We start from the raw sequence: 9,109 nt of genomic DNA on the forward strand, positions 1-9,109 counted from the left end.
ACTTTTTAGTGCTAGTAACACGAGCAACAGCAACAAACTAGATGTAGGGACATTTTACCCAAACTAGTATAAACCTTGTGTCCTCTTAGCACACCATCCGAGCCAAACACGCAATAATACAAATTTACTCGTTGGTGTTTACTCGAAACACCGATAGTTGGCATGCCAGGTAGGGGCCTTTACGCATCTCGATATCAATACTAGACCTCGGAAGCCTAGTCACAGCATCAGCTGGGTCCTGGGCGCACACATGCACTTCGAGGACTTGGACTTCATCATCACGGTGGAGGGAGAGTTGGCGATGGCTCCTACCACCATTCAACCTCTTCACTCTACTAGCCTCGATGCAATCACCGAGGCGCTCGAGGAGCTATGGCTACACACCTTGGAGGCCCATGCCCCTTGAAGTGGCCAACTCCTCAACTTCGACCACGGGAGGCTTGGGCGCTAGCTCGACATCTTCCTGGGACCCCAGCAATCCCAAGAGGACCTACGCCGCCTCACCTTTGCATTCGCTAATGTTATGGTGCACCTTACCAGGGGAGGGCCACTCACTCCGGAATACCTCATCCGGAGCGCCCCGACAGTGCTCCTATTTGGTCTCCACAACGCCGTAGAGACCGTTGATCACCTTATGGCGCAACGCACGATTCCATCCACCGTAAATGACGAGTTTGTGGGGGTGATCGAACACATCACAGAGTCTTTCCATGACCTCCTCGTAGAGGAGTCGAAGTCACCCTCTGGCTCTGACTCCAATAGAGGGAGCCATCACCCCTCTCGTGAATTCTTGATGACATGTACTCCCGAGGGACACGTCGAATGCATCCACGAGGAGGAGGCTACCCCGACAAATGACCTCGACAATGAGGTTGAGGCGGATGTAGGATCTCCACCCCACCTGCGGGTGGAGCAGCTGAAGGCCTAGCACCTAGAGCTTGAGGAAGTGTGATTCTAGCTCGAGCAGGAACGTGCGGAGCTCGATCGCGAGATCAAGCGCCATGGAGACGGGGGCGTGAACACACCACAGCCCATGACATGAACTAGAGGATCATCGAGGATGATCAAGCACTCCTGCACTTTGCTCGGGCAAGCCAAAACATCTCTGTTGTGGCTTTCTTGCTCAAGGTGCTTCTGGGGCCTGCGACGCCCAATGATGCCTGACCCCTTCAGGCCACTCTCCTTTAGGATGCAGATTGTGGTGAGGTGGTCCTAGATCTTCTTCTTGTTCATGTCTGGGACACCCGATTTCCTCCATGATTCCAAGGCCTCCTCGATCAGGCGCCCGATGAGCTCCAATAGAGGGGCATCGATGTTGTTCTTGAGATAGAACCACTATGAATACCACCCCTTGTTGGAGGTCGATAGCCGCATCGATGGGTACTCACCGACCCAGTTGTTCTAGAGGTGGATGCCGGTGCATCCCATTGGTGTATTCAGCTCCTGCCTGCCTCCGTTCTCCCTCTTCTTCTAGTGGGTGATGGTGAAGAAGTGCTGACACAGATCGAAGTGGGGACTAATCCCTAGGAATCCCTCACACATGGGGACAAACGCAACCATGTGCTGGATCGCATTGGGATTGAGGTGTTGCAACTCAATCTTGTAGTAGTGCAACAGTTCCCAATGAAATCTATGAGCAGGGTGCGCGAAAGACACCACATAGCCGTCGAGCGGCGACGACATCTCCTCCTCACCGAGCAGCAACCACTCCTTGTCAAAGGTCTATGCACGGAGAAGGCAACGACAGACGAGGCCCTCCATACGCTAGAGGGTGATGTTAGAGCGGCACCACAAATCCATTGGAAGATGGGGGCAGGTGGATACGAGCTCGATGGCGGCTGGGACACGGATGTAGGAAGCCTAGGCGATTGGCGGCGGCGGTTGTAGATGCGAATGCAAGAAGGCAAGGTATGAAACCCTGGGGGTGGACCCTTTTTGGTTTTATAGGGGCGACGGATGTAAGAAACCAACCATCCCCTGGATCTCTGTGCCTGCCATGATCTACCACAACATCACACCATAGGATATAGGCATGCAATCCCTATCCTTTCCCTCAAAAAACTCACCGGACGTTTTGCCTCTCCAGATGGGTCATGACTCGTCACAAATAAGAGGAATACAGATAAAAACCACCTCTATGGCCCGGCTAGGCCCAGGAATTCGAAGGTTGGCCCGTCAATGGGTTTGACAGTCGCTCTAGACACCCTTAAGATAAGGGATAGAAAGGGATGGGCCCGCAAGCAGCCAGTACCTAGGCACATGTGTAACAACCCAAAAATCCATACACCAAAAATACCAACTACAAATTTTTTTCTTAAAACTTACATGTGATGATGAGTGTCATATATAGAAACCCAACCTAAGAGATGCATTAGGTCTAACCCCAATCCAAGTCAACACATAAGATGGCATGTCATTTGTTGATTATGATTATTTAATTTCTAACAAATAAAGTGATGCATACATGGTTAACTCAAATTGTGGTTTGGATTTCCATTTGTTTTATGTTATGCTTAAACAACTCTTTTAAAGAAACACACCATAAAGTAATTACTATTCAAACCAAAGGATAAATATGTAAAAAGAGAAAACTAATTCTATTTTTATATATAACAAACTACACCTATGTTGATATACAAAATAGCTAAATAAATTCCTAATATATATATAAAAGAATATGTTGGGCCTCACATCAAAAACTCCAATGAATTTGGTACACCCATTTTGAATTCAAATACCCAAAACAAATTTGAATTCAAATCAAGGAAGAAGAAAAAGAAAACAGAAAAAGGGAATGAGGAAGAGGAAGCCTCGTTGTGGCCCATGCCCGCTCGGCTTCACAGCCCAGCCATCCCCACCGCGCCAGCCAGCCAGCCCAACCGCGCTGCCTTCACCCAGCGCGCGCGCAGCAGCAGGCCAGCCCGACTTGCATGCGGCCCACGCAGCCAGCCCCGCACGCTGCTCACCCACGCGCCCCTTTTGCTTCGCCCATAGCCGCTACCCGCTGGACCTCGCATGTCAGCCGCACACCCGCCACAGTGTCGTCTTCCCCCACGCCTCAACCACCGCGTGACCGGAGGCCAACAGCCGTGGCAAGGGCGGGCCAGGGGGGGTCACGCCCGGGGCATGGTCTTGTCCCCTTGGTGCCACGCCCACATAATCTCCGCGCCAACCACCCATGCCCTGCGATGCCTCTCGATGTGCTCGGCGCAATCCCTAGCCGTCCGCCATTGGAGCTCGGAGCTCCAGCTATAAAGCCACGGCCCTCGGTTGCCCCTAGCGCCCTTCCATCGCCCCGCCGCCACTTGTGGCCATCCACCAGACCACCCAGCACGAGGGCCGAGGGGAGGAGAAGAACAAAGAGGGCGGAGCCGCTGCCAGGAGGAGGACCGGGAGATCACTGGAGCCGGTGCGGACGACACTACATAGCACTGCTTCTAGAGTTTCACGGCCACGACTCTTCACTGCACCGCCATCCTCTCGCCCTCAACACTGACGGTGAGCCGTACACCGATGAGACCTCCTCTTAAGCCCCATGGACACGAGCATGCACGGGCACACACCATAGACACGCGCACGGCCGTGGTGAAGCCACCATGGCCGCATCACCATAGTAGAAACGATGCCACCGCCTTGGCTGGCTCCTTCTTGCTGCGGAAGACGCCATGCTCACGATCAGGGTAGACGTAGGTCACTAGAGGACCCCGGAGGCCACACCGCGCCATGGTCGGAGCACCGCCACCACCGCGTCGACTCCACCATGGCCAGGTCCACTGGGAGCGCCTGGCGTCTCCTTGTCTCGCCCGTCCTGTTCGCTGGAGCCACTAGTAGCTCACGCGCATGCCGTGACCACCCCATCGGTGCCCGTAGCGCTACTACGTGCCTCGTCGCTGCCACCATGCCACCAAGGACGCCATGGAGCCCCCACTGGCCATAGGAGTACATGAGCCCCGCCTTGAGCCCTAGACGCCCTCACCGTGCTTCCACGGACCCACAGAAGCTCTTAGCCGCCCTGCCGAGCCTCTAGGGAGCCCACACGCACGACCTCACCACCGGCGAGCACCGCCGAGCCACCGATCACCGTGGCCAAGGCCTTAGGAATCCATAGCCGATGCCCTGACCTTACCATCGCAGTCTCCATGGTGTAGGGGAGCTTTTCCCCTCCTCAATTGGACGCCAGTGCCTACGGAAAGGCTCGCCAACAAGGCTCACCACTGGTGGGAACACGCCGGGAGGAAGCAAGGGAAATTTCCCCTCGTCGGCCACACACGCATGAACCCAGTGCATGTGGACCACAGAGAGAAGAAAGGAAGGATGGACGCGGTTCACCGGAAGGAGACGCGGTCCATGGACCAGCACCTCTTGGTCTACCGTGAGCCACACCCACGCCTGTGAGCTGTGGACCATGGCCCAGTAGAGGCCTAGGGACGTGACATGGTAGCACCACAGCATGCCACGTGGCAAGCCAAGCTCGGCCCAGATCCAGCCCTGTCCAGGCCTAGTCGAGACCCGGGCCGTATTGACCGTTGACCGGTCAACGTTGACCGTTGACCTGGCCCCACATGTCAGCGACACTAAGTCGCTGGACCCACTTGTCAATGGGTGACGTCAAGCTGACATCGTGATGACGTCACACGGGACCCACACGTCAGAAGCCAACACAGCTGGGGTGATGTCATGGTGACGTCACGATGACATCAGCTGCCCTGGCCCCACACATCAGTGACCCTAACCGTTGACCATAGACCGTTGACCATTGACTCGTTGACTGACGTTGACTTTGACCGGACCCACATGTCAGTGACCCAATAGCCACTGGACCCACCAGTCGGAACTGACGACGTTGATGATGTCATGCTGTTGTCATGCTGACGTCTGCTGGACCCCACCTGTCAGCTCAAAACTAAGACAATGATGTCATGCTATCGTCAACATGCCACGTGGACCAGTCACAGCGTGACACGTGTCAGCCTAGGATTAATTCAGCCTTTTCCATTTTTAGAAATGATTTAAACTTCGAAAATTCATAACTAATTCATATGACCTTAGAAAAATACGAAACTAGGACCAAAATTCATCTAAAATCGAGCTCTACATAATGAACCCATGTTTGAGTGCATTTGGCTCTTATGAATTTTCATTGCTTCTTTGTGCTATTCTATAGACATCGCTAACGCGACTATAACGCAATCGTTTACAGACTCGGAGGAGAACCGGATGGACGAGGATCATGAGTACCGTGAGGAGTACGGAGATGACTACACTAAAGGTGCCACATCCCACCAATCTCATAGCACCTATTATGCATGGCTAAAATAGAAATGCTAGTGCTTTACTTTATTGTCGTGATCACACTATGGTAGAACTTGCATGGTAGTATGCTTTCTCAATGGCCTTTACCTTGACGCAACCTTATCCCTGCTCACCCTACTATTAGGCTAGTCACACGCTTGCTATTATATTTCATTGCTTATTACTTCTACTACGCTTGCACTACATTGATGCGTGGTGGAAACTGGTGTTATCTAGACCATGGGGAGAGTGCTACGTGTGTGACTTGGGTGCGTGGAGGGTGAGGGTTGTGTCGACCAAGTTGGAGTATACGATGAGCCTAGGGCAAGTCTTGCCATGGGGTGCTACCTGGGCACCCCTGGAATGGATACCTATGGTGGGTAAATGGTATATGAGGTGGTCCTGGGTGTGAACCTGTGATGGGAGGAGCCCGGGATGCAGGTGCTGTGGTGGCATGATAAATGGAAACCCTAATGGAGACATTCTGGCTTGGTCAACCCTAAGGACTTACTAGTACTCAGATTCACCAGGAAGCCTTATGTACCACTCGCCCTATATGGTGCGAGACGGCCGAACTACTTGGTAGGATATTGCCACTACTATTAGGTTGATAGCAGACAGTGTAAGGAGGTACAGGGCGCAGAGGATTTCCCCCACACCCTTCCGAGACTTCATGGAGACCTTGTGGACCCGGCTCATGACTCACAGTTTCAGCCGCCCCAGACTAGACTTGGGGTGTACCAGGGCTAAATGGTAGAGTGGCATTATCCTAGGCTAGCAAGCGGTTAGAATCAGCCTAGTTGATGATGGTCAGCGAGGAAGGCGGATCTTGTGGTTATGTAAAACCTCTATAGAGTGTCTGGTTGATCGATCGATACATGTGCCGACTTGTAGGCTATGGACCTTTCCTAGGTTTCGCTTAAACTAGATAGTGAGATGAGTCCTTCTCTTCTTCCCCTAGGAGTGAGTGTTCAGTCGTAGCCAGGGGCTATGGGCCTTGAGACAGTGCCAAGAGGGAGGTGGCCTATCGACTGAGCGATGGTATGGTGATGGTGAGGAGATGGTGGTGTAATCGATCCCAGGATCGAAACCTGGCTCTAGAATGGGAATGGGGTGGAATGAGAGTGGTAATGGTGTTAAAACTTGACTAACTACTATTATATATTTGATATGCTAATGCATAGGAAACCCCAGCCATATAGGTTCCTTTTGACTATATCTGACTTGCATCCAATTTCCAAAAAGCATTGCTCATAGGGTTGGGAGTGGCCAGTACAAATCGTACTGATAAATTTTGGCACACACGTTCTGCTGAGGATTATAGCTCCGAGGAGTTTGACGGTTGAGGGGTTCGTGCCTACACTCGAGTTTGGCGATCTTATCTTCAAGCTATTCTAAATGAATGCTACTTTTGATTCCGCCAATGCGGTGATGTAATAATTTATGTAATTCTGCACTATTTGTACTCTGATATTATCATTGTATGGATGTGATATTCGACTGGAGTTTGGGTAATATGATCTACAATGGTCTTATTACACTTCGACGCTGTGGATTTCCCTTCGTGGAAATCAGGGTCATTTCAACATGAGTGCCACAGGCATCTCGGCCCATGATCGAGGCTCAGCTGGGCTAACCCTAGCTAGATCCCCGTGAATGGGATGCTGAGACCTCAATTGAACTATCTAGCTAACGAACCACCAAATCTTATGGTCATACTCATGAAGGGTCCAACCTAGGCAAGAAGGAATCACCGTCCACGCCATGGGCGACAAAAGAAGTCAAGGGCCCTTAGAGTCCTCTCTTTTGGAAAAACATCCAAAGGAGTATTCTACTCCTCCACCATCTTAGGGGCTACACCCACTGGGTGTGCTCGCGTGCACCCACTAGCAAGTCAAAAATTCCCCCAAACGATTATACCTGAATTGCTAGGGGGCTCAGGGGCTACTATTAGGGACGAATACTAGGGTACCCGAAGAGGAGGAGCTAATAACCATCAACATTGATCCTTTTGAGCGATCAAGAGTGCGACTACACCTCTTGCTAGGCTCCACCTCGTTTGACCACTGAGGCCATGGGCTCCACCTCATCTAAATCCCAAGGGTGGGCTCTGCCTCATCCGACCCCCGAGGGCGAGCTCCGCCTCACCCGACGTCTAACGATGGACTCCGCCTCACCCAACATTTGAGGGCTGACTCTGCCTCGCCTGATGTCTGAGGGCTGGCTCTGCCTTGCCCGACCCACGAGGGGGCTTCGCCTCGCCCGATGTCTGAGGGTGGACTCCGCCTCGCCCGACCCCCAAGGACGGGCTCCGCCTCACCCGACGTCTAAAGCGTGGACTCCTCCTCACCTAACGTCTGAGGGTAGACTCCACCTCGCCCAACATCTGAGGGTTGAATCCACCTCGCCCGATGTCTGAGGGCTGACTCTGCCTTGTCTGACGTCCAAGCGCAGGCTCCTCCTCGCCTGACGTCTGAGGGCAAGCTTCGCCTCGCTCAGTCCCGGAGGGGGGCTCCACCTCGCCCGACATCTAAGGGTGGGCTCTGCCTCGCCCGATGTCTGAGGGCAGGCTCTGCCTTGCCCAAAGTCTAAGGGCTAGCTCTGCCTCACCCAATCCCTCAAGGACGGCTCCTGACAGAAGCTCATGTTGTCGCCAACCACTATAGGCCAGAAAGTACAACCCAAGGTCAAACTTCTAGCGTCGTGTAGGGAGCAGTCACATCTCAACATGACCCATCCCCGTGACATGTCATTCTAGGGGCCTCACATCGCCCATAGTGACGGACACATGGTTACTATGTTGCCTACTCCCTGTATGGTCGCTGATCAGCACGCTGGGTCATCGCATCGCTCGCTGGGGCGAGATGGAACGTCATGACCCACTGACAACACCAGGCCATGGCATCATCAAGTGGATAGGCGCCCAACATGGGGCTATCCCTGTTACCACTAGCCCTATCAGCGGGGCCCACACCAAGGAAAGGAAAGGTCCGGTGATCCTAAAGGACTTTTTCTCCCTCTGGTTCTTCTCTTTTCACCCGTTGTAATCCATGCTTTCCATTGGCCTATAAAAGGGAAGATAGGGCACCCTACTATGGGCATCGAACAAGCGACCCATCGCACATCAAATTGGAACATGGAGCCAGCATCCGAACACGTCCGAGCATAAACTCATCACAACACACACCACCGGAGACATGGGACCTATCCCTCTCTCGCCCGTTTGTAACCCCTACTATGAACTTTTCAGTGCTAGTAACACGAGCAACAACAACAAACTAGACGTAGGGACACTCCACCCAAACCAGTGTAAACCTCGTGTCCTCTTAGCACACCATCTGAGCCAGATGCGTAATAATACAAATTTACTCGTTGGTGTTTACTCAAAACACCGACATATACCGACTAGACTAATGTGGGGGTAAGTGATAAAATATGAGTTTTTTATAAGTGACACGCATAGGATAGCTCCATGAAAGGCAGAGGAGTAGACAAACTAAGCTGGGAGGACAACAGGTGAGTCCAAGGTTCCTATTTACTTCTCCATTACTGTGGTTCTATTCTAGAGCATACCAAAGGGATTAAATAAGCAGAGGTCAGACATAACGATCACACCTTAACACTTTGGAGCAGCAGTACCTTTCCGATCCTCGAAAAGACTGAGAAGGGGTGATCGGGGGAAGGCTGTCAAAAGCTCTACGAAAACACCAACCCATATGTGGTGGATTACAAAGGCCTAGTTGGAGCTGTCACCTCCGGGGCTACCACAACTATCCATAGGGTTGGGCGCAACCTTAGGTAACTGATAGTCTAGACA

This window comes from Miscanthus floridulus, chromosome 1 (assembly GCF_019320115.1).
Source record: "Miscanthus floridulus cultivar M001 chromosome 1, ASM1932011v1, whole genome shotgun sequence".
Taxonomy (NCBI): Eukaryota; Viridiplantae; Streptophyta; class Magnoliopsida; order Poales; family Poaceae; genus Miscanthus; species Miscanthus floridulus.